This window comes from Carcharhinus amblyrhynchos, chromosome 9, assembly GCF_965287045.1.
Source record: "Carcharhinus amblyrhynchos chromosome 9, sCarAmb.v2.hapA, whole genome shotgun sequence".
NCBI lineage: Eukaryota > Metazoa > Chordata > Chondrichthyes > Carcharhiniformes > Carcharhinidae > Carcharhinus > Carcharhinus amblyrhynchos.
Genome location: NC_137332.1, coordinates 63,039,168 through 63,065,335, shown reverse-complemented (window position 1 = coordinate 63,065,335; position 26,168 = coordinate 63,039,168).

Sequence of the window (26,168 nt, the reverse complement as noted above, 5' to 3'; positions counted from 1 at the left end):
AGTGATAAAGGGGAACGTGCCGGTAAGGTGGGATGTTCAGCCCATTAAGTTAAGTCAAATGATGCAAATACATTCAAATGGATGTCACACCCATTTCGGGTGTGGTCCCAATCACGGCCATTTTCGGGCCTTGGTAAAGGGGAAACCAGTGCAGAGGCGGGCACGTTTCAAGCTACTCACCTCAAGCCCAAATTTACCAAGTTTTCATGCCCGAAAACGAGGGGCACAACTTGATGGTAAATTCTGACCCATCGTCTTTACATTACAGACACAGCTTTATTCAATAATACATTTGGAAAATACACTCAGGAAAAGAAAATGCAATCTCAGTAGTTAGGTTGGATAGACCTCTTCAAGTGTTGCTGTTGCCTCTAATCAGAGAACTGAAACATATTGGTTAGCACTGCTGCCTCACAATGCCGAGGATCCAGGTTCAATTCCGGCCTTGGGTCTGTGTGAAGTTTGCATGTTTTCTCCGTGACTGCATGGGTTTCCTCCAGGTGCTCCGGTTTCCTCCTCCAGTCCAAAGATATGCAGGTTAAATTGTTTGGTCATGGTAAATTGCCCCTTAGTTTCGGGGGGGTAAATAATTGGGATAGGGCCTCGGTGAGACTGTTGTCAGTGCGGTCTCGATGGTTCAAATAACCTCTTTCTGCATTGTAGGGATTGTATGATTTCAGTGGTGTCATCAACTCACTTTATGAAAGGTACTTGCTACTAATAGTGGATTTAAGGGAAATCACCATTTTCTGTAAGTGACTGTAATGTGCAAAGTAAAAATCTGGGGGGGAGAAATGGTCTTTAATTGTTACATGTCTCCAAGGAAGTAGATTAAAGAATCATGTTTCTTAGAATTATTTAATTGTTCCAAATCCATTCAGGTTTAGATAAAGCTTTTCCAAAGGGATCAGAAAATTTTCTGACATTTACGTTTCTCCCATTTAAAAGTAATTCCTAAATTGGTAGGTGCGTATGAAACATAATTGCAAATTTAAATCTAAGTGAAGATATCTGATTGTAATGACTGCAAGCTATTGAAGACAAGTTAATGGGTGACAGAATTACTTGAGACTCATTTAGAATAAAGATAGCTCAGTCATGTGATATTTATGCTCTATTGACCTTTTCTAAAAAAAGAAATATTTTAATGATCGTTTTCAAACTTGATGGCCGGAATTTTACTGGCATGTCTGCTCTGATTCCAGGGGCAGGCAAGGCTCGGAGGACAGCGTTCTTAGTTGGCTTGGGCAGGCACTGATGAACCTCGGGTGGATGTACTGGTAAAATTCCGCCCGATATCTCCTTTAAAAGCCATCTATAGCGATGTAGTGGATCTCTGATTATTAGCCCCTAATTTCTAGGCAATCCGTAAACAGTTGGGGAAGATCACCTTAATGGGGTTGGGACCTCCCTCACTCCTAGTTTTCTCTAAAATGAAGAGAATAGACAGATTGGATTTTCATGATGGAGGCAGGAATTGAGAGATGGGACTCAGCCCCTGTTGTGATCCTGCCTCCATCTCAGGGCTTGCAGTAGGTGAGATTTTTAGGGGGTTTGTGTCCTCCAGCGGCAGGCCCAAGGCTTTTATGGAGCTAGCCAAGTCCAGAGCTGGCATGTTAAAGGACGTTCCCAAAAAAATCTCAGCCCAGTGCATCCGATTCAATCAACTCCTGTCATCCCATCATCCTCTCCTGGTCATCCATTATCTACTCACAAGCCTTATTTTAACAGTTGGATGCTAAATAGACTAAATAGATATCTGTGTAAACAAAGTCAAGCAGTTATAACATCATTAGGCAGTTTGATTGCAGCCAAGAGCCCATAAAAATCCCCAAGTAAACAAACAGACTTTTGAACGCTCATAACCTTGATCCTGATCCTGAAATTAATTCCAACCTATATTTTTATTAATTTATGGGATGTGGGTGTCACTGTCTAGAGCAACATTTATTGCTCACTCCTAGTTTCCCTTGAGAAGGTGATGGTAAGCTGCCTTCTTGAACTGCTGCAACAGGTGTAGGTACAGTGCTGTTAGAGAGGAAGTTTCAGGATTTTGAACCAGCAACGGGGAAGGAACCGTGATATATTTCCAAGTCAGAATGGTGAGTGACTTAGAGTGAAACTTTAATCTGGTGGCGTACCCATGTATTTGCATCTTTATCTGTCTCGATGGTAGCATATTTGAGACTGCCTACTTTCTTCCCCACAACATTGCTTGACGCTTACTCATTCCTTTGCTATCTCTAGACTTGACTATTCCTTCAAGCTCCTGACTGGTCTCCCGCATTTTATCCTCCATAAACATGAAGTTGTGCAAGCCTCTACTGCTGACATTTTAACTGGCACCAAGTCCCATTCCCACTTCACATTTGCGCTTGCCGGCCTACCGTGGCTCCCGATCAAGCAATATCTTCAGTTTAAAATTCTTATCCTTGTTTTCAAATCCCTCCATGGCCTTACCTCTCCCTACCTCTGTAATCTCCTTCAGCCCACGACTCCCTGAAGTATTAGTGCTCATCTCATTCTGGACTCTTGAGCAGCCCTGATTTTCATCAGCTTTGTTGGCCATGCCTTCTGTGCTCGAGCCCTAGGCTCTCAAATCCCCTCCCTGCACTTCTCTGCCTCTTTTACTGCACATTCCCCCTTAAGGAGCCTCCTTAAAACATACTTCTTTGACCCAAGCATTTGACGTTGACCTATTATCTCCATATATGACTCAATGTAATATTTTGTTGGATGATGCTCCTATGATGCACCCTGGTACATTGGATTATGTTAAAGGCACCTTACAAGTTGTCATTGTTGTTACTTCTGGAGTGGTGCTTTATTGGTTCCTAAACTATTGGGTAAAGGCCTGGCTTATATCTTACTTCCTGTGCTGATGGTATTTTTCTGAAGAAATGGAGTCAATATGATGAGTCGCAGTGAGATCCAGAAGCTTGCTGAATAATTCAGTCTGAAAAGGAATCTGCGTGATGATTATTGTGAGAATTGAGTTTAAATCAATTGAATCTGGATCAAGAAAAAACCTTCCCATCGTACCAGAAAGGTTCTCCTACTGGCTCATTGGGCATATCAGCAATCAGGGTAATTTTGAATGAGGGGTTTTGTAGATGTTATGGAAGATGTGAAACAACTGCTTAATATTGGCAACTCCACCAGTCCTGTCTGGTCTACAGGATGGAGCACCTAGCATTTGTCAAGCTGCAATGCCAAGCATGGGCTTAAAGGAGCAAAGATACCATGGGGCATGTTCTGATCATGCTGGGGGAGTTGGATGCAGAGGATTGATACTGTGTGTGAAAGATAAATGAATAAAGCTGAATATTGCAAATGTAAGGATGGACATGTGTTTTGTATTTTTACAGAGACTTCTCTCAGGATGATATGGAGATGCTGGTGTTGAACTGGGTGGGCAAAGTAAGAAGTCTCACAACACCAGGTTAAGGTCAACTGAAGAAGGAGCAGTGCTCTGATAGCTTGTGATGCCAGGTAAACCTATTGGACTTTAACCTGGTGTTGTGAGACTTCGTACTGTTCTCACAGGATGTTAAAGAGTGGAGGGTGAGAGGAACTCACTGAGTAAAACTACACATTTTCCCTGGATTTCATTTATTTATAGACTCCTGGAAACATTCAACAGAATGGAATAGTTGAAAGAAGTCTATGGGACCATTTCTGTGAGATAGATTTCATTTATTTCTGGGGTCCAAAAAAAAAACAAAGATTGAGGAACTGCAGGAAGAAAGATTTGTTCATTGCAAAAATGCAATCCTCGAGATTCCTGTGGTAGCTTTGGGAAGAGAAAAAGATGGTGGGCGGGTGGGAGGAGAGAAAAGAGGACAGGGAGGAAATGTCCACCCCTGGATTCACTGCTCAACACATCTCAGATTCCAAAGTCAGGAGCAGTGTCTTGGGATTGAGTTTTCATTTCGGGGTAGGAAACAAGAGTTCCTGAATTCTGAAACAAACCATGAGTAGAAACGCTGATCCGTTGGGGTTTTGATCCAGATGGCCTTTTATTGACAGACAGCCAGGTTCCAATTGTCCAGTTAACAAATTGAGAAGGTCATCGGGAAGGTGCCTTCTCAGCAGTTTTTAAAAAGATTCAGATAAGAAAATAGGAAAGGCTGCCTGGCCAACATAGTGATTGTTTTTTGGTGGGGGGGGAGGGGTTACAAGGGTGGTAAGATTTGAATTTCTCTACTGTGTGGCCTTTAGCTGCAATCACACCCAGGTTGGCAGGGAGGAGGAGTGCTTGGTGGTGGATAGGGGCTATGGGCCTATCAGGAGTACTGACACCCAGCTTGCCATTGAGTTAAACTGCCTGTTGAGTCAGGAAACTGGAAGTTGATCTGGGTCAGTGAACACACTCCAAATCTGATTAAAGCAAAATACTGCAGGTGCTGGAAATCAGAAATCAAAATGGGAAATGCTGGATAAACTTAGCAGGTTTGGCAGCAACTATGGAGAGAGAAACAGAGTTAACGTTTTGAACCTGTATGCCATGAGATCAAAGCATATGGAAGGAAGGAGCGATCAGGCTGTTAAGTTGGATGATGAACCATGATCATACTGAATGACAGAGCAGGGTTGAAAGACGGAATGGCCTCCTCCTGCTCCTATTCTCTATGTTTCTATGCTTCCAATCTATCCTCGTCTCACGACTGGTGAAGAATAAAATATGGACATCTCTGTTACTGTAATTCTGCAATTTGCGAGCAGGGAGGAAAGAGCTGTGCATCACTAACTTCAGAATCCAGTGTTTATTTTGTATGTTTCGCTCTTGCGTTTGATCCACATTGTGAGGAAGCTGGAAAGTTTGCGAGGAATGAGTGCCAAAATATTTACCATCTATTTGTGAAGAAAATTGTTTTAATTTAAACAATTGAACTGGTGTAAAGCAGGGGAGGGGGAATAAGTCATTTATTCCTTTCATTTAAAATATTGCATTCTTCACAATGAATAAGAAGCTCTACTTACTGCAAGACTTTGTGACTCTTCCTATTTCCTGCTGAAATGGCATAAAACCACATTAGTCACAATCCAACTCAATTTTCATACAGCAGATGATGCAGAACAATACACTACATTTTATTAAAGTCATTCTATTCATTTCATTAAAACAACTTCAAATTAAAATGCAGGAAACAATTTCACAGTATTGCAATTTCTATCAACAGTCAAAAAAAAAATCACGGATGTATGAGCCAATCACATTGCACAGCATATCAAATGTTTGGATGCAGTGCAGGAAATCTGCTATGGTGCCGAATCCACCTCCATAACTCACATGAAAAGCAAATCCTGTTATTGTTGCTGTGGTCCTCTTCCTGGCTTTAGTATCTTTAGTGAAATGTCACTTTAGCTGGGCTTCCTTTTGTTTCCCTATCTACTACCCTGGTGCATATTGGTGTTTGAAGGGGATTTCCCTCCTGATTGCAGTCCTCCTGTATTTATGGTGCCTCTGAACTTTTTAGCCTCTCGACTGGCAGATGGTGAGGTTATCCACTTTGGTAGAAATAATAGTAGGAGGGATTATTATTTAAAGGGTGAAAAGCTGCAGCATGCTACGGTGCAGAGGGACCTGGGGGTCCTTGTGCACGAATCGCAAAAACCCAGTCTGCAGGTGCAGCAGGTGATCAAGAAGGCGAATGGAATGTTGGTCTTTATCGCGAGGGGGATAGAACATAAAAGTAGGGAGGTCTTGCTGCAACTGTACAGGGTACTGGTGAGGCCGCAGCTGGAGTACTGTGTGCAGTTTTGGTCGCCACGCTTGCAGAAGGATATATTGGCCTTGGAGGGAGTGCAGAGAAGGTTCACTAGGCTGATACCGGAGATCAGGGGGTTAGCCTATGAAGAGAGGTTGAATAGACTGGGTCTGTACTCGTTGGAGTTTAGAAGGCTGAGGGGGGATCTTATAGAGACATATAAGGTAATGAAGGGGATAGATAGGGTAGAGGTAGAGAGATTCTTCCCGCTTAGAAAGGATAGCAGGACTAGAGGGCACAGCCTCAAAATAAGGTGGGGGGGAGGACAGTTTAGATCAGAGCTGAGGAGGAACTTCTTCACTCAAAGGGTGGTGAATCTCTGGAATTCTCTGCCCATTGAAGTGGTGGAGGCTACCTCGCTGAATATATTAAAGTCACGGGTAGATAGGTTTCTGATAGACAAGGGAATTAAGGGTTATGGGGAGAAAGCGGGAAAGTGGAACTGATCCACTTCAGATCAGCCATGATCTTATTGAATGGCGGGGCAGGCTCGAAGGGCTAGATGGCCTTCTCCTGCTCCTATTTCTTATGTTCTTATGACTAGCTCTCAGTAATTGCTTACTTGGACATGGTGAGCATTTTGTCATTAATGCCTCAGAACTGGATAACACATGACAATGGACACATCCTCACATGGGCAGAGAGCTTTAGGTTCCACCTCCATCACAGGATTCCCCCAGATCCCACATCATCCATCGCAACCATGTGGCCATCAAGTGATGGGCATGTGAGATCCATCAAAAGGGTAGGGTTTCCACTCCCTAGACAGCCAACAAATAGAGCTTTCTCCATGTGTGCGCTCGCTTTCATGGTAGCTTCCATGGCTGCTTTATCATCCAGCAGCCCAGGCTGTCACAGGCCTTCACACCTACACCCAAAGTATGTGGATGGATTCTAGGGAACAAGGAAAATCTGAAACCATGATCACTGACTCCTCTTTATGAGCCTCAGAGGGGGACACAGAGATAACATAACCAACACTAGCTGTATAGTAGGACAACCATTGAGGGGAAACCCAGGCTCCTGCAACTGCAATTTCACTTCCTAAACCTGTCAGCTAGTGCCCTCCTATACCATTCTGGAAGGGTATAGGTCATTGTGATTGTCTAAGGCACTCTTCATACCATGGTTCTCCAGAAAGGTGTGAACCTTGAAGACAGAGACCCTGGAAGGAGGCAGCTCATTGGGAGAGGTGCCGGAGATGATAGAGGAGAAGGAAGGGGAGGCAGAGGGAAATGACACTGAACAGAGAGGTACCACTGCTTCACAATAAAGTGGCTTTCTCCTGCCTTTTTCTGGGATGAAGACCTCACCCTTGTCCCTCACGGCCTCTAGCATTAGATTCAGCTCAGAATCAATGATGTGGAGATGTCAGCGTTGGACTGGAGTGGGCATTGTAAAAAAATCTCACAACACCAGGTTAAAGTCTAACAGGTTTATTTAGAATCACAAGCTTTCAGAGCACTGCTCCTTCATCAAGTGAGTGAAGAGGTAAGTTTCACAAACATGGCAATATATAGACACAGAAACAATTGCAAGATCATGGTTGGACTGTGAGTCTTTTCAGATAATCAAATCTTTACAAGTACAAACAGTGTGAGTGGAGAGGGACAGGTTAAAAAAGTGTGAATTGTCTCAAGCCAGGGTGGTAGGATTTTGCAAACCCAGGCCAAATGGTGGGGATTACATGTAGTGTGACATGTTATTTTGGGTTCATGTCATATTACGTCTAACTCCCACCATTTGGCCAGGCCTTGCAAAATCCTACAAACTGTTCTGGCTTGAGACAATTCACACCTCTTTAATCTGTGATTATCCCTTTCTCCACTCGCACTGTCTGTACCTGTAAAGACTTGATTGTCTTTAAAGACTTGCATTCCAACCATTATCTTGCAATTGTGTCTTTGACTATATATGCCATGTTTGAGAAACATACCTCTCCACTCACCTGATGAAGGAGCAGCACTCTGAAAGCTTGTGATTCCAAATAAACCTGATGGACTTTAACCTGGTGTTGTGAGACTTCTCACAACATCAATGAAGCAAGGGGCTGCCATACTCCTGATGCTAGGCCTCTCACTTCCCTCTGGTGTTGTAGAAGGATTTTGCACAATCTGGCATGGTGGCGCAGTGGTTAGCACTGCTGCCTCACAGCACCAGGGAGCCCGTTTCAATTCCCAGCTTGGGGCACTGGCTGTGTGGAGTCTGCACGTTCTTCCCATATCTGTGTGGGTTTCCTCCAGGTGCCCTGGTTTCTCCCACAGTCTGAAAGACGTGTTGCTTAGGTGCATTGGCCATGCTAAATTCTCCCTCAGTGTATCCAAACAGGTGCCAGAGTGTGGGGATCTTCACAGTAACTTCATTGCAGTGTTAATATAAGCCTACTTGTGACACTAATAAATAAACTTAAAAAACTTTAAAAATCTCTCCCTCAGGGTGGCTGCCATGGTGAGTCTAAATCAGTCCCACCCTTCATTCGACCCACCCCCATCCCCATCCCCACTGTCTGTGATTAGGAAACCTACCTCCACTCCATGCTGACTAAAAGCTTCTCATGCAATACTCTAACCCCTCACTCCCACGCAGACCCCTTACTCCCACACAGGTTTCTAACCATTGATAGATGATCACTGCTTGCATGGCCAAAATTCAGCACTTAATGTACTGTTGCAAGCGGCTTCAAGATTTAGGTAATCCTTAAGGAACGTGATGGGATAAGTGGACAGTTATCCCTGGCCATTGTTTAAGGTGCACAATTATCTTACACCACCATCCCTTGTGGAAGGTATTCCTGGTGGTTTCATCACCTTACCTCCTGCCTCCAGCAGTCCTGTCTCTATTCTCCTGCCATTGGCCATCTAATGTGCCCATCTTCATGGTTACCTTCTCCCCAGACTGATCGGGAAGCAAAATGGAATCTTCATTTTCTCACTGGATGACTGCCCATCAAACTGCTATTTGTCCTCATTTCTAATATTCTTATCACTAATAAACAGAAGTGTTCAAGGAAATTGAAATGTATACATAATGTTTATTAAAGCCCCTTTGATTTTTCTCCTGGGTTTGGGCGCAGCAGTGTACAGGAAATTAATCTTCAAATCCTGGAGCCTCCTTGTTCAACGCTGTAGTCTCAGTAACCCTATACCATAAGATTCCGTCTCAATCTTTAAAAGTAGTACAGCTTCAAACAGGCCTTATTTAGAGTTTGAAATACAAAGCAGGTTTTTGCAACAAATAATCAGCAAGTAAATAATTGAATAGTGATCAAATACAGTTATATCTTTGCAGCAAAATCCCTTGTATCTAACTTACAGGGTATATAAAATTATAAAAGATTGCTATTGAATGACTAGTAATGTTTTATAAATAACTTTGAAAGGCACACAAAGCTGGGGTTTCTGATTCTATGAAAATGTAAACTCATTAAAGTAAATGTTTCTGGGCTTGCTAGTGCAGAAAACCAAAATGTCAGCTTGTCTCTACTGAGATTGCCAAACAATCTTGGCTTCTCTGAGATGTTTAGATTGTTTCTTCTCATGAGATATTATTACTGCTCGTTTACCAAGTGGTTCAGTCTCTAACCTCCTGAATTGCAAAAGGAGCTGTCAGTCAAAGGAATCAATCGCAAAACCAGCTTGCATTAGAAATCATTGCGTTAGAATTTTGTTTTTGGGAGACTATAGAATTAAACCTTTCAGTCTTGTGGAGGTCAAAACTCCAGACACCAAGACTTTAGTTTTACAGAAACAACTGCTAAATCGATTAAAGAACGAAGCAGAGATTTTTCATGCCCTCAATCCTTAGCCCAGTCTTCTATCTGTTGCCTGTCTTTGACCACACAAGAGCCTCCTGATGGGGAAGATGATGGCCTAATGCTGTTATTGCAGGACAGTTATTCCTGAAATTTGTTCTGAGGACCCAGGTTCAAATCCCACCACAGCAGATGGTGGAATTTGAATTCAGTAAAAATATCTGAAATTAAGGCCAGAAGACATAGGAACAAACTTGGGCCACTGAGCCCATTGAGTCTGCTCTGTCATTCAATTATGCCTGATATTTTTTCATCCCCATTCTCCTGCCTTTTCTCCATAACCCCTGATCCTCTTATTAATCAAGAACCTATCTATCTCTGTCTTAAAGACACTCAATGATCTGGCCTCCACAGCCTTCTGTGGCAAAGAATTCACCACCCTCTGGCTGGTGAAATTACTCCCCTATCTCTGTTTTAAAGGATCGTCCCTTTAGCCTGAGGTTGTGCCCTCTGCTTCTAACTTACCCCACCAGTGAAAATATCCTCTCCACATCCACTCTATCCAGGCCTCACAGTATCCTGTAAATTTCAATAAGATCCCTCCTCATCCTTCTAAACTCCAATGAGTACAGACTCAGAGTCCTCAACCATTCCTCATATGACAAGCTCTTCATTCAGGGATCATTCTTGTGAACCTCCTCTGGACCCTTTCCAAGGCCAGCACATCCTTCCTTAAACATGGGGCTCAAAAATGCTCACAATACTCCATGGGGTTCGATCAGCACCTCAGAAGTACATCCCTGCTCTTGTATTCTAGCCCTCTCGGCATGAATGCTAAGATAGCATTTGCCTTTCTAACTGCTGACTGAACCTGCACGTTAACCTTAAGAGAATTTTGAACAAGGACTCTCAAGTGCTTTTGTGTTTCTGGTTTCCTAAGCATTTTCCCATTTAGAATATAGTCTATGCCTCCATTTCTCCTTCCAAAGTGCATAACTTCACACTTTTTCACATGTATTCAATCTTTCCCACTCTCCGAGCCTGTCCAAGTCCTTCTGCAGCACCCCCTGTTTCCTCAATTCTACCTGTCCTTCTACATATCTTTGTATCATCTGCAAACTTAGCAACAGCGCCTTCAATTCCTTCTTCCAAATCGTTAATATATATTGTGAAAAGTTGTGGTCCCAGCACCGATCCCTGGGGCACAGCACTAGTCACTGGCTGCCATCCTGAAAAAGACCCCTTTATCCCCACTGTCTGCCTTCTGCCAGTCAACCAATCCTCTATTCATGCCAGGATCTTACCCTTAATACCATGGCCTCTTAACTTATGTAACAGTCTCTATGCGGCACCTTGTCAAAGGCCTTCTGGAAATCTAAATAAATCATGTCCACTGGTTCTCCTTTATCTAACTTCCTTGTTACCTCCTCAAAGAACTCGAAAAGATTTGCTAGGCATGGCTTCCCTTGATGAAGCCATACTCACTCAGTCCTATTTTATCATGCACTTCCAAGTACTCTGCGATCTCATCTTTAATAATGGATTCTAAAATCTTGCCAGTGACCGAAGTCAGGCTAACCGGCCTATAATTTCCCATCTGCTGTCTCCCTCCCTTCATTAGCTACTTTCCAGTCCTCTGGGAATCTAAGAATCTACCAATGACCATGAAACCATTTTTGATCATTGGGGAAAAAACATCTGGTTCTTTAATGTCCTTTAAGGAAGGAAATCTACCGTCCTTACCTGGTCTGGCCTCTAGAGCCACAGCAATGTGGTTGATTCTCAACTGCCCTCTGAAATGGCCTAGCAAGCCATTCAGTTCAGGGCAATTAGGGATGTGCAATAAATGCTGGTCAGCCAGCAACGCCCACGCTCCACGGATGAATAAAAAAATACTTTGATTGATTAATCAGATATTGAAACTTTGAACAATCCTAGGTGCAGTTGAACTTTGCAGGAAATTTTCAATTCCTCTGATAAATTTGAAAATGACACTTCTTATAGCCAGACATCCATATTGAAAAGTTGTGTTTCTGTGCAACAGATTAGGAGGATTTTAAGGAAATAAATATAGCTGAAGTTAAAAGATGAAGTGCACTCAGTTGAACTGACCTGGGCCTAATGAAAAATGAAACAAAGGGATCAAATGACCTTTAATAACAGGCAGGTGAAGAAAGCTTGTCATCGCAGTCCTGTGGGCACGTGTGCGTGCTAGGTCCCAGTGTGAAGTGAGCCTGAGTCACGTAACACCTTTCCCTCTAGTGATGGCATCTCGTGATGCTGCTACCCCTTAAAGACATATTACAACAGAAATAGCAGGCAATTAAATTACATGTTAATGCTGAACACATACAAGGCTGTCACTGGGTCAATATTGCTTTAACTAGAGCCATGCCTTTGATTTAATTATTGTACATTTTCAGTGACATTGGGCAGAAGCTTCCAATACTTTGTCAGAGTAGGAGTTTTAGTGAGAAAGTGAGAAAGCCTGCATGCAGTTCTCCAGCTACACAGCTGAGTTATCTCTCCAGATTCTCTGGCACTCAGTGCACAGAGAAACATTATGTCACAGGCAAGGGGCGTGGAAAATTTGGAAATCTCAGCAGTGAGATTTTGGGCACACGTCTCCATTTACGCTGACAGCTAATGCTGGCTTGAAATGATCCCCATTCTTACTTGTTTTTAAGTTTATATCCGTAAAGCCAATCTTTCAGAAAATTAATTATTGCGTAAGTATTATCACGCAGGATGTGGTTATTTTCACTGGTGGACAGTGAGGCAAGTGATTAATATAACAGCTTAGAACAATCATTTGTTGGCAACAGCAACTGCAGAATCTAAGATAGTGAAGCTTTCAATAGTATGATAACTCCTGTTTGACAAATCTAGTCTTCAAACTTGGAGAGATCAAAACAAGTACTTTTTTAAGTGTCTCTGATCCCAGACTGTCACGATATTCTGGTGCCGAGCTGGAGGAGCTGTTTATAGCAGGAATTTCTGCTTTGTAAACCAATGGGAAAAACTGGTGAAGAATTCTTTGAAAATTTGTGTAAGCTGGTGTGTTTATTTGGCAGCTTAAACACTTCTCTTTCATCGTCTATCCAAGCTATTCAACATGTTGCACAGAAGCTGCACGCTCATTTGTGTGTGCTTGCCAGTGTACAGCTGTTCAGTGACGTACCCCCAGTGACTTGTGCAAGTCAGCGCCCATATCACTGGCAGCAATAATGCTGCATTAATTTTAAGAGAAGCATCTGTGCCAGCCTGATAGAAAGCCAGATTGGAAGGGTGGATCCTCGGAGGCTAAGGCTGTCCTAATTAATGACACTGTTGTGATTGTCATAAATAAAAGTAGGCTGTCAAAGCAACCAGGCCTATACAGCCATCAGGCCTCTTCACACTCCATGATTTTATTTAAAACCATATAATTTTGAAATGATCTTGTAGACAACTAGCAACTGAATCTACAAAATCACTATGTGGAGATGCCAGCGTTGGACTGGGACGGGCACAATAAGAAGTCTCACAACACCAGCTGAGTCACCTGATGAAGGAGCAGCCCTCCGAAAGCTCGTGTTTCCAAATAAACTTGTTGGACTTTAACCTGGTGTTGGGAGACTTCTTACTGTACAAATCGCAGATATTGATTGAGAATGGGCGAGAAGTAGAGGGACAACATTAAACTTCTCCTCAACAATTAGACACGAACTCGTTTGGTGGTAGCTCTTGTTGCCCTGCACTGTAGGATTATGAGTGTCGAAAATAAAATTGATGGCATCTTTTGCACTGAAAGCACAAATCATGTACTGAACAAAATGAGAATGAGAGGCATTGCAAGAGAAAAGAGCAGGAAAAGAGATAGGGACTGGGGAAGAATAGAAATGAGAGGACAGAATGGCTGTAATTTTACTGCCCTGCCCACCACAGGAATTGGAGCGGGCCAGGGGCAAACAATGGAAAGGTCCACTGATCTCGGGTGGGATTTTATGGTTTTGGGATGAGTGAGGTGGTAAAACCCTGCCCAATGAGTTACAAGGACTGAAGGAATGAAATAAGGGAATTGAGAGAAAGGAGGCCTGAAAAAAATGAGAGAAAGAAGAAAAAAGGAAGTTGAAGGAGGGATGGAGAGAGTGAAACTTAAGAGAATGGCTGCATGGAAGGGATGCGGAAGAAGAGACAGAGAAAAATTGGATGGAGCTCCTGAAAGTTCCTCCTTAACAGCATGGTACAGTATTGGGGCTATCACACAGCCTTGCTTGACACCAGTCTGTTCCTGATCTACCAATCAAGGCAGTTACAATCATATTGTCATGAAGCCATTGCAGGATTGTGAAAAAGTTTATTAGACACCCAAATCTTTGAAGCACAATCCACAGGATTTGACTTACTGAGTCAAATGCTTTGGCTGAGTTGATGAAGGCTATGAATAGTTCCTGGCATTTTTCCTGGATTTGTCTGGCAACAAAGATCAAATCGGAGGTTTCTCTGAAAGGTGTAAAGCCACATTGCATCACTCGGAGGATTTCCTTAGCCACAGAAAATGGGCAATGATGGCTTCAATGAGCATTTCATGTCATGAAAGCTAGCATTTTGTTGGCTATGTGTGGCTTTCTTTTTCCAATCTACCTGAGGAGGGCTATTCACCTCATCAAAGATCAACTTCCCTCCAAGATGAATACTAAGTATCACCTAGGTGGAAATCTCTTTAACCTCAGTCACCTCCATGCCAAAGCTGAACTGCCCACCATAGAGATACATGGTCTATAGTTTGCAGGTGACTGTAATATTGTTAGGGTCATGAACCAAATGTTATGGCCATTCATGCCGGTGGGATTTTCCCATCCAACTGCAGTGAACAGACATTTGGCTGGAAACCAAATTCTCTGACCTCGCTGCAGCAGGAGTGTGACATGAATGGCTGGTAAGATCATGCCTCTTGACTCATAGAGTTTTCCAGCAGAAAAGGAGATCCTTTAGCCCATTGTTCCTGCACCGGCCATCAAACACCTATCTATTCTAATCCAATTTTCCAGCCCTTAGTCCGTAGCTTTGCGTGCTATGGCTTTTCAAGTGCTCATCTAAATGTTTCTTAAGTATTGTGAGGGTTCCAGCCTCTACCACCCTTTCAGGCAGTGAATTCCAGATTCCAACCCCACTCTGGGTGAAAAAGATTTTTCTCAAATTTCCTGATCCTTACCTTAAATCTAAGTCTCATGGTTATTGACTCATTTACTAAGGGGCAAAGTTTCTTCCTATCGATCTATCTATATCTCTCATAGTTTTAATATCCCTGTCTATATCCCTTGATGGTATCCCTGCTCATTCTTTTCTGCTCGAAGGAAAATAACCCCTGCCTATCCAGCCCCTCTTCATATGTGAAATGCTCCAACCCGATGAATCTCTTCTAAATCCTTTCTAGTGCAATCACATCCTTCCTATAGTGTACAATCCCAGTTGATGTTGTAACTAGATAGGAAGATGCCAGAGTATAACCCTGGCTCCAAAGACTGTAAGTTTTACTTTTTTTATAAAACATAGAGAAACAGAGCCCTAGGACTGCTAATTAGTTTTAATAACAAGGAAAAATCATTTATTAAACCTAAGAAAATGAGTAGATTATATTACAGCACTTCTTTACCCCCCCCACTTAGCTTAAAAATACTCAGATTTTAAGATTAACATGATTACATAGTACATCTTAAACTACAATGGCTTAATTAACACACAAAGTCCCTTTTAAGCACACAGATTGGCTATAGTCAAAAACACACGTTCTGCTCTGAACCCAAGTTAGCATCTATTGATTTCTCCTCAGAATGCCCCCAGATGATTATCAAGTAAGAGTTTCTGAACTCCATACCCAAAAACACACTTTAAAATTTTCGCTCACAAAAATGCTTTCTTTTGGCAGTTTGTATTCCAAAATCCAGACCACATTTTACAAAGCTTCTGTTCCACTCTTAACAGTGAACCTGGTCCAGAATTTACATCAACTCCTTTAGGATTTCTTTGCCGTAACTTCTGTACAAACTTTAACTCTCAATTCCCAGTCTCTTGTAAAATGGCATCAAATATCTCATTTACTTCTGAAGTCTACTGTCCCACTTTAAATCTGGTTACTGAAATTGTCCCTTTAGCTCAAAAGGCTTTGTTACTCTTCGTTGAATTTTTCTTTGAATACCTTAGTCTCTTCTTTTAACTCCATTCGTCTTGGATATTTTTTCTGTCCCAATTTCCTGGTTAAATGGACAGTAACTTGTTCCTTGGGAAGCCTTCATCTTTGCAACTTTCTTGTCCTGTCCAACTTCTCCTGGCAAAGTTGAGAGATGTTCACTCCCTAGTGTCCTGTCTTCAACTGCGATACATCTAGCTAAAACTAAGAACAAAGGAAATCCATTCCCTCTGGGAAGTGGCCTCCTTTGCTAAGCAATGACTTCCTTCTATTCATACTTTACATCATAACCCTCTTTATGTACAATAGAATCACAATTGGAAGTGAAACCATCCCCTATGCATACAAACACCTTTGTTCAGCATGAATTGAACTTTAGATTTTTTCCTTCCAAGCACAGAAACATTAAATTAAACACACTTAGAACTACCTGAGGTTTACTAACAGGTGGCCAGAACTGTACGTAGTATTCTAACTATGGGCTAATGAGTGTTTTATACAGCTTCATAACTTCCCTACTCTTATATTCTATGTCTCAGCTAAAAAGACAAATATCCTACATGCCTTCTTAACCATCTTATCTACTTGTCCTGCTACCTTCAGGGCTCTTTGGACATGCAACCAAGATCCCTCTGCACTCCCTGGCATCCTGTCGTTTATTGTGTAATCCCTTGCTTTGATAGTCCTCTCAAAATGCACCACCTCACACTTTTCAGGGTGAAATTCCATTTGTCACTATTCTGCCCATCTCCATCATTTTGTAATCTAAGGTTTTCCTCCTCGCGATTTACCACACCACCAATTTTCATGTCATATGCAATCTTATTGGTCATACCCTGCAGCATTCCTATCTAGATCATTAATGTTCCTTACAAACAGCAAGGGACCTAGCACCAATCTATGTGGTGTACCACGGGACACAGGCTTCCAGTCACAAAAAGAACATGCGTCTATCATCCTCTGTTTCCTGCTACTAAGTCAATTTTGGATCCAATTTGTCAAATTGTCCTAGGTCCCAATGGCTCTTACTTCTTGATCAGTCTCCCATGTGGGACCTTGTCACTCTTCATCAGATTTGTATGCCATTCCCAATCACTTCAGTTCTGCATACAAACCGTGGGATTTTCCTGAATCCTGCTGGCCAATGCTTTTTCATCTTCCCTTTTAGCCCTTCTTACTCCTTGCTTAAGTTTCTTTCTACTTTCCTTGTATTCCACACTTGCTTCGTGTATTCCCAGCCTCCTAACCTTGACAAATGCTTCCTTTTTCTCTTTGACTAGGCTCACAATATCTTGTCATCCAAGGTTCCTAAAACTTGCCATACTTATCTTTCATCCTTTAAGGAATGTGAGGTAATGCATTTTGGAAAGTCTAATACAGATAGGAAATATAAATGGCAGAACCCTTAGGAGTATTGATAGGCAGAGGGATCTGGGTGTACAGACACACAGGTCACTGAAAGTGACAGTGCAGGTGGAGAAGGTAGTCAAGAAGGCATATGGCATGCTTGCCTTCATCAGCCGGGATATTGAGTTTAAAAATTGGCAAGTCATGTCGCATTTTTATAGAACCTTAGTTAGGCCGCATTTGGAATATAGTGTTCAATTCTGGTCATCACACTACTAGAAGGATGTGGAGGCTTTGGAGAGGGTACAGAAAAGATTTACCAGGATGTTGCCTGGTATAAAGGGCATTAGCTATGAGAAGAGGTTGGAGAAACCTGGTTTGTTCTCACTGGAGCAACAGAGGTTGAAGGTAGACCTGATAGAAGTCTACAAGATTATGAGAGGCATGGACAGAATGGATAGTCAGAATTTTTTTCCCAGGGTGGAAGAGTCAATTACCATACGTTTAAGGTGCAAGGGGCAAGATTTAAAGGAGATGTACGAGGCAGATTTTTTACGCAGAGAGTAATGGGTGCCTGGAACTCGTTGCCAGGGGAGGTAGTGGAAGCGGATGCGGTAGTGACTTTTAAGGGGCATTTTGACAAGTACATGAATAGGATGGGAATAGAGAGATATGGTCCCTGGAAGGTTAGGGGGTTTTAGTTCAGTTGGGCAGCATGGTCAATGCAGGCTTGGAGGGCCAAAGGGCCTGTTTCTGTGCTGTAATTTTCTTTGTTCTTTGTTCTATTCCCCCTGACACTTAGGGACAATTTAGCATGACCAATCCACCTAACCTGCACATCTTTGGACTGTGGGAGGAAATCAGAGCACCCAGAGGAAACTTACGCAGATACAGGGGAATATGCAAACTCCACACAGACAGTGACTCAATCTGGGAATCGAACTCTGGTCCCTGGCACTGCCAGCAGCAGTGCTAACCACTGTGCCACCCACTTAATTCTCAACTGGCCAGCATTCCATGGAGGACAAAGAAACTGCTTCAAAGACACTCAGAAGCTCTACTTGAATCTCAGCAGCATTGACAATGATTAGGGGCAGCTTGCTACCAATAACTTAAAATGGTGACAAACTGACCACCAAGCTGCATCGTGCTTTGAGTCCAATTGCCTTAATGATGAGGCAGAGCGATGACAGGAGAAAGAAAAGAAGAAAATCCTGCACTCAGGATCCCTCTACCCTGTGGGATGTTCTGCTCCATGTGTCCAAAGATGTATGAGAATCGGCCCGTTCAGTCACAGGAATACCCATGGCAGGAACTCATAACCCTGAGTAGACGTTATTCTTGAATTGAGGGACAAATGGACAGAAACTGCAGTGTTTCTAGGTTGATTTACCATTGCCTTCTCAAGGGCAATTGGGGATCATTAGTAAACGCTGCACTTGTCAGCAATGCACATACAGTGGTGGTGGAATGCTCATTATTCGAGCGTGTCCAAGCTCCTCTCATGAGTGAAGATCCTGATGTGAGATCAGCATGAAGTCTGCAGAAGTGACAGTTCAGGTTGGTGCCTAGGGGAATGTCTGCTGCTGCATCATCCCTGGCCTTCCTCTGGGCATGTTGTTGGCCATTGTTGCGAGTTTGATGAAGATGCCCTTTGAAACATGCTGAGCCAAATTTCAGTGCTTGCCTCAATATCAGCTGCAGTGTTTACCCAATTAGGGGGGGCAGTCTGTAATGCAGAAGTTTGTAAAGCTATTTTTGAGGGTGTCCTTGTACTGTTTGTACTGACTACCTTGATGGTGTTTACCCTGTGACAGTTCCCCATAAAGGATCTACTTGGGCATTCTGTAGTCATGTGCCTAAGTTGGATGTTCAGGAGGGTGATCTCCATGACGTTAATCCCAGCACGATGAGGCACCTTGTTGTTTGTGATTTCACACATTGGATGAATGAATACAAAATAGGAGTGTGAATGGTAATCATTCAGATTTTAATTGAGTAGCTGGAAACCCAATGTGGTGATTGGTGAGAGGGAAGAGGGGTGGGGCGGGGGTGGTCGGGGTGTTGGCCAAAGGTGGAATTTAATCATGAAAGTTGAGTGGATTTGGGTGAAGTGAGGGATTAAAGTGTTAAAAATCTGATTCCGCACCCCAAACTCCCTCCAATGAACCCACAGTGGGGCAAGATGGAAGGACAGCCAACCCAGCCCAAGAAATAGAGTAACAATGTAAATATTGGAACGAGGTTTCATGTTCATATGCTGTTGATTAAGATTATCCCTGCAGGGCCAGGTTTCCAAATCAAGGAGGTGAGAGCTGTTGGATCAAAGAGATAGGTGCCTCTTTTACCTCTTTTCAGTTGTTCTGCCTCACCAAACACCATGATTGAACAATACTGTATTCTTCCAATCTCCTCCTGACCTTTCCCAAGACTCTGACCTCCCCTGCGAAGGCCTATGTCCTTTGATACATCCACCCCTACCCAAATCCTTTGACCTCCAAAATACATCAAGATCTCCAATCCCCACTCAAACCCTCCATTTTCCTTAACCTCCCCTCAATGTTTATGATCTCCGTAATAGCTGCCAAAATCTTCAACTCCCCGAATCCTATACTCCATAGTTCCACTTACTTCCCTCCCACCCTTAGGATTCCAATCACCACCCAGTCACTCCCTCCCTCCCCCACCCCCTTAAAAAAGCCTTTATTCACTCCCCGCAGTGGCCTCTAATCTCCCTATCCCAACTGGGGCCTGATAAATGACCTCATCTTACCTCTCCAGGTTTAGGTTGAAATCTACTTCATCCTGCAGCCACTACTTCACAGCTGGGAACATAGATGGATTCCCCATTCCATCTTACTTATGTTTCAAATAATATCCTTTGATCTCTAAGGTATGTCTTATTCCACTGTGTGATTCACTGCCAACGATTGCTCTGCATATGTTAGTTCGTGCACAGAAGGATCCCACAAACAGCAATGAACTAAACAATTAATTTATCTCAGTGGTTCCAACTGATGGGTGGACATTAGCCCTCTCACTGGGAGTGGTTCCCTTCTCTTCTTTGTAATTGTACTACCAGATTGTTTTACTTTCTCCGAACACCAAGATTCTTAAAATAACATTCATGGGATGTGGTGAAACAGGTTAGGTTAGCATTGGTTGCCCATTCCTTCTTGCCTTTGAGAAGGTAGTGGCTGCCTTCTTGATCCACTGCAACACCCACTATGCTTTAGGAAGACAGCTCCAGGATTTTGACCCAGAAACAGTGAAGGAACTGTGATACGTTTTCAAGCCAGAATGCGGTGTGACTTGGAGGTGAACAAGCAGGTGGTGGTGTTCCCATGAGTCTGTTACCCTTGCTCACTTTAATGGTAATGGCCACAGGTTTGGAAGGTTTTGTTGAAGGAGCCTTGCTAAGCCCCTGCCTTGTAGATGGTACACCGTGCTGCGTGGTGGACAGGGTGGATGTTTAAAGTGGTGGATTGGCCAATCAAGCTGGCTGCTTTGTCCTGGATAGTGTTGAGTTTTTTGAATGTTGTTGGAGTGCACTTATCCAGGTAAGTGGAGAGTATTCCATCATGCTCCTGACTTGTGTCCTATGAGTTGGTGGATTGGCTTTGATGAGCCAGAAATTGAGTTACTCACTGCAGAATACCCAGCTCATTAACAATTAAGTGCATAACTACCCAAGTGCAGTCCAGCGAGGCCATAAAGGTTTTCTGAACACATTGACCACCTAGCCACCCAAACAAAAAATGGATTTATATTCATACTGGAGCAGTAGTCATGTATTTTATCCTCCATTGATGCCAGCTGTCTAATGAGAGTGATGATTAAGTCAGGGTTCCAGTTCCTCTGCTCATCCACGCTTCGGTTTTTATATGTGAAGTGAGCTGGCTGCTGCAACTCAGTATTTAGTTATACTCAACAATAAAAACACAGCTTTTACCTGGCTTAAAGGTCAGCACAAATTCCAGTTCATTGAGACAAGGGTGAGGAAGACAGAAATCCAGACTCATATAAGATCACCTAAAGTTTAAAGTTTATTAGTCACAAGTAAGGCTTACATTAACACTGCAATCAAGTTACTGTAAAATTCCCCTAATTGCCACATGCCAGCACCTGTTTGGGTCAGTGCACCTTACCCGCACATCTTTCAGACTGTGGGAGGAAACCGGAACACATTGAGAAAACCCACACAGACACTGGGAGAATGTGCAAACTCCACACAGACAGTGACCGACGACGGGAATCAAACCCAAGTCCCTGGCACTGTGAGGCAGCAGGTCTTATCACGCCTCACCAGGACACTAAACTGCGCACCCCTCTGATTGGATAAGTTTAAACATGGCAGTTGAGTTCCTGTCTGGCTTCCGTCATGCCACCGTCATCTGCACAATGACATTTGTAATCGCTGGGAGCGACCTCACAGTGTTGCTCCAACGTTATTGCTGTAGTCACCTTGGTTGCGTTGCAGAGACATGAAAGAAATTGAAATGAAAGTTTGGCTGTTACCTGGAGGAAGATGAGACAAGTAAGTATCCTTGGGTAACTGAAAGCAACAACTTATGTGTTGTTAAATAGTTCTAATTTTAAGTTTATTACTAAGATCAAAAGTAGACTTAGGTTAACACTGCAATGAAGTTACTGTGAAAATAATGTAGCAAGACTGCAGTATACGGTGGCTCTGCAGATCTTGGATATTTGGGATGCATTAGACAACTGACACCATAAGGCCATGACCATCGATTATTTATTAGCTTGAGATTCTTAATAACAATTATAACGTTGTCAATGCAGACACTATTGTTAAGCTATGTACTGCATTAGTTTGAACATTTTCATGGATGCAGGTTCTTTGATTCATTTTTTTCATTTAAATATGCAAACTTTTTCATTTTAGCTTTCCTCCATCTAAATAACTACCACAATACTTTTTCCTCTATTACGTTTGATAAGTTGCCTCACAAGAGGTTATTACAGAAGGTCAGGGGGTATGGAGTTGGGGGTAGGGTGTTAGTGTGGATAGAGGATTGGCTGTCAAATAGGAGGCAGAGAGTGGGGGTCAATGGGTGCTATTCGGATTGGCGGTTGGTGACTAGTGGAGTGCCCCAGGGGTCGGTGCTGGGGCCTCAGCTATTTACCATTTATATAGATGATCTGGAGGAGGGAACCGAGTGTAGGGTGTCGAAATTTGCTGATGACACCAAGATTGGTGGAACGGCAAATTGTGCGGAGGGTGTGGAGAGTCTGCAGAAGGATCTAGATAGGCTGGGCGAATGGGCCAGGAACTGGCAAATGGAATTTAATGTTGGCAAGTGAGAAGTTGTCCACTTTGGTAGGAATAATGGTAGGGAGGACTATTACTTACATGGCGAAAAACTGCAGCATGCGACGGTGCAGAGGGACCTCGGGGTCCTTGTGCATGAGTCGCAAAAACCCAACCTGCAGGTGCAGCAGGTGGTCAGGAAGGCGAATGGGATGCTGGCCTTCATAGCGAGGGGGATTGAATATAAAAGCAGGGAGGTCTTGCTGCAACTGTACAGGGCACTGGTGAGGCCGCAGCTGGAGTACTGTGTGCAGTTTTGGTCGCCGCACTTACGCAAGGATATTTTGGCCTTGGAGGGAGTGCAGAAGAGGTTTACTAGGCTGATACCGGAGTTGAGGGGGTTGAACTATGAGGAGAGGCTGAATAAACTAGGCTTGTACTCATTAGAGTTTAGAAGAATGAGGGGAGATCTCATTGAGACGTATAAGATGATGAATGGGATGGATAGGATAGAGGTGGAGAGACTCTTCCCGCTCAGAAAGGACAGTAGGACTAGAGGACACAGCCTCAAGATAAAGGGGGGGCGGTTTAGAACAGAGTTGAGGAGGAACTTCTTCACTCAAAGGGTGGTGAATCTCTGGAATTCTCTGCCCGTTGAAGTGGTGGAGGCTGCCTCGCTAAATATATTTAAGACGCGGGTTGATAGGTTTTTGATAGGCAAGGGGATTAAGGGTTATGGGGAGAGGGCGGGAATGTGGAACTGAGACACGACAGACCAGCCATGATCTTATTGAATGGCGGGGCAGGCTCGAGGGGCTAGATGGCCTACTCCTGCTCCTATTTCTTATGTTCTTACCCAGGATCAAAACCCACATCCTGAAGGTATATACTGTCATATGTTATGGTATCTTTACTGTAAATGATATTGAGATGACATCATGTGTAAAAGCAATGTGTCATTAATCTTATGAGTAACTCTTTTCCAATTTCAGCCAATTAAGGGTTCAGGTTTCACAACTTCATCTTTAGATTGGATTGCTACCTGAGTGTAGACGAGGAACAGGAATTGCTTAGTGTTACCGGACATGGTGATAGTTCAGCATTTTCTAGTATAATGTATCACTGCTGCCTCACAATGCCAGGGACCCGGGTTCGATTCCTGGCTTTGATTCCCGGCTTGGGTCACTGTGCAGAGTTTGCATGTTCTCCTTGTGTCTACGTGGGTTTCCTTCAGGTGCTTCAATTTCCTCCCACATTCCAAAAGATGTGCTGGTTAGGTGCATTGGTCATGCTAAATTCTCCCTCGATGTACCGTACAACCGCTGGAGTGTGGTGACTAGGGGATTTTCACAGTAACTTCACTGCAGTGTTAATGTAAGGTTTCCTACTTGTGACATTAATAAATAAATTTTGAAAACTTTTAAACTTTCACTCCAAGTTTGGGCATGACCATTTGGAACTGTGCAAAGTGGGGGATTCTCTTTGCAAAGAGGACTACAGTTGAAACAGCAGGAGTCTGGGAGATAGTCAAGGGAGAGCTGCAAATCTGATTCTGTTTCTACATTTCCCTCCGTAATATTAAATTAGGATCAATCATAACATTTTTCATTGGATACTTTTATTCAGTCTTTTTAGTTTAAATTAAATTATCCAAGCTTCTCTTTAAGGGTTGGTAATTTTCTGTGATAACATCTATTGTATCCTTCAGAGGTACAATGTTGGACCAGGACACTCTCGTTTCATTTGCCTGATTTCAAGAAGAAATTAGATATAACTCTTGGGGATAAAGGGTTCAAGGAATATGGGGAAAGGGGAGACAGGATATTGAATTTGATGATCAGCCATGATCAAAATGAATGGTGAAACGGGCTCAAAGGGTCCAATGGCCTACTTCTGCTTCTTGTTTCTATGTTTCCACTAACTCCAAAACTGACACAACATTTCCAATTACATCCTCAGAGGGTAAGCAGACTAACAGAGATTTGCAGCCTTCACATTCACCTGCCTCTCAGAGAGCCTGGGAATAGAGAGAAGATATTTATGGCAGTGCTGTGGTTATGGTTACTAGGCTAGCAACCCAGAGGCTGGGCTCACACTGTGTGTCAGGTAAGTGGTAGAGTTGAATTTCTGGTAATTTGTGGCCTGTCACTCGAAAAGATGAGCAAGGAACCTGTCACCGTCACAAAAGGGAATCTGAGCCTCCCCACCACCTGCTCTCCTGGAGGCCATTTTGTAAAGCGACACCTCCCCAATTTGCAAATGTCTATAAGCATACAGGTGAACAGAATCTTTATGGCACAGTGACTTGTAAAAACTCAGCATCAATCTGAATTTGAGATCAAATCAACCTGAGAAACTTAATTTCACAATGTTGAAACTAAAGGCGATCTTTTTTTCCGTTAGGAAATTTGACATTTGACATTTACATATTTGTTGACTCTCTCCTGGAAGCTGAGCATAACGTTAAATTTATATTTAATCTTCCAGCCATACAAATTAGGAGCAGGAGTACATTTTGACTGCCTTGTTAGCCAAGAATCTTTCTACCTCACCTTAAAAATATTCAATGATCCTGCCTCGAGCACTCTCTGGGAAGAGAATTCTACAGAAATGTGCCCCTCTGAGAGAAAAAAAATCTCCTCATCTATTAGACCCTTAAACTGTGTCTCCTGCTTTTGGTCTCTCCCACAAGAGAAAACATCTTTTCAGCATCCACCATATCAAGTTTCCTCAGGATCTTAAATATTTCACTAATACCCACCTCTCAATCTCCTCAACTGCAATAGCTACAGGCCCAGCCTGCCCAACCTTTCCTCATCCCAGGAGTCAGTCGAATTAACTGAAGTGGACTTAATGCAAGAAATGGAAGAGTGAGAGCTCAGCCTCCAGCACCTTGCTTGAGTGTCACACACATGAAATCTTTGGCAGCAAGTCACATTCAAGATGGCACTCAATGTTTATAGACAAACAAAATGATTTAGGTAGCTTTAATCTGTCTTGAAAAAAGTAAGATGCAACTCAAAGACAACTAGGTTTTATGGTATTGATTAAAATAGTTAAGGTTTGATGATGGTTAAATTCCCATTCCCCACTGAATTGTCAATACATTTAGATCACCAGATTCTTCTAATTTTCTGGAACATGTAGAGCTCAATATGGCTATAAATTTAATAAGCCTTTGTAAGTTACTGAGTTTCTTTTCACGGGCAACTTCCACAGAATTGGTTCTGTACAAATTCATAGAGACGCAGGGTCAATGTGGTCTAGTTTTTGTGGTATTGGTCTGGAAATCTAGAAGTAGCATTTTCCAGTCCCTCCCACCAGTGGGGTCTTCCAGTCCTGCTGAATTTGACCTCTCGTGATGGGTTCCCCAGCAGCGAAGTGGGCAAGCCATGCAGAAGACCAATGATTTTGGCGGAGCCAGAAGATCCAGCTGGTGGCCAATGGCTTGTTGCATCCGCTGTCAGGGAGGGGCTGGAAAATCTGAACTTGAGGGAGTAATTTTCTCATATTTAGGCAGAGTGGTGCAGCGGGTGGGAAGAAGGACGTGGAATCCACCAGCTCAAAGGGTGGCCCCTCCACCTTATTTTTAGGGACTTTAAAATAAAACGTTTGGGGTGGATCTTAAGATCTGTTGAGGTGGGCTGGCACCAGCCCACCAACGGCTTAGTTCTTTCAAAAAATTAAAATTAGTATCCCCACCACCTCCAGAGAGCACACCTCCCACGGACACTGAGCACCCCCATCATCCCACCCCTCTAAAACACACAACACACACTCTCACAGACACAGAGTCCCCTCCACAGAACACACATCCCACGGAGACTCCCGGTACTGCCCTCTGTCTCCCAACAC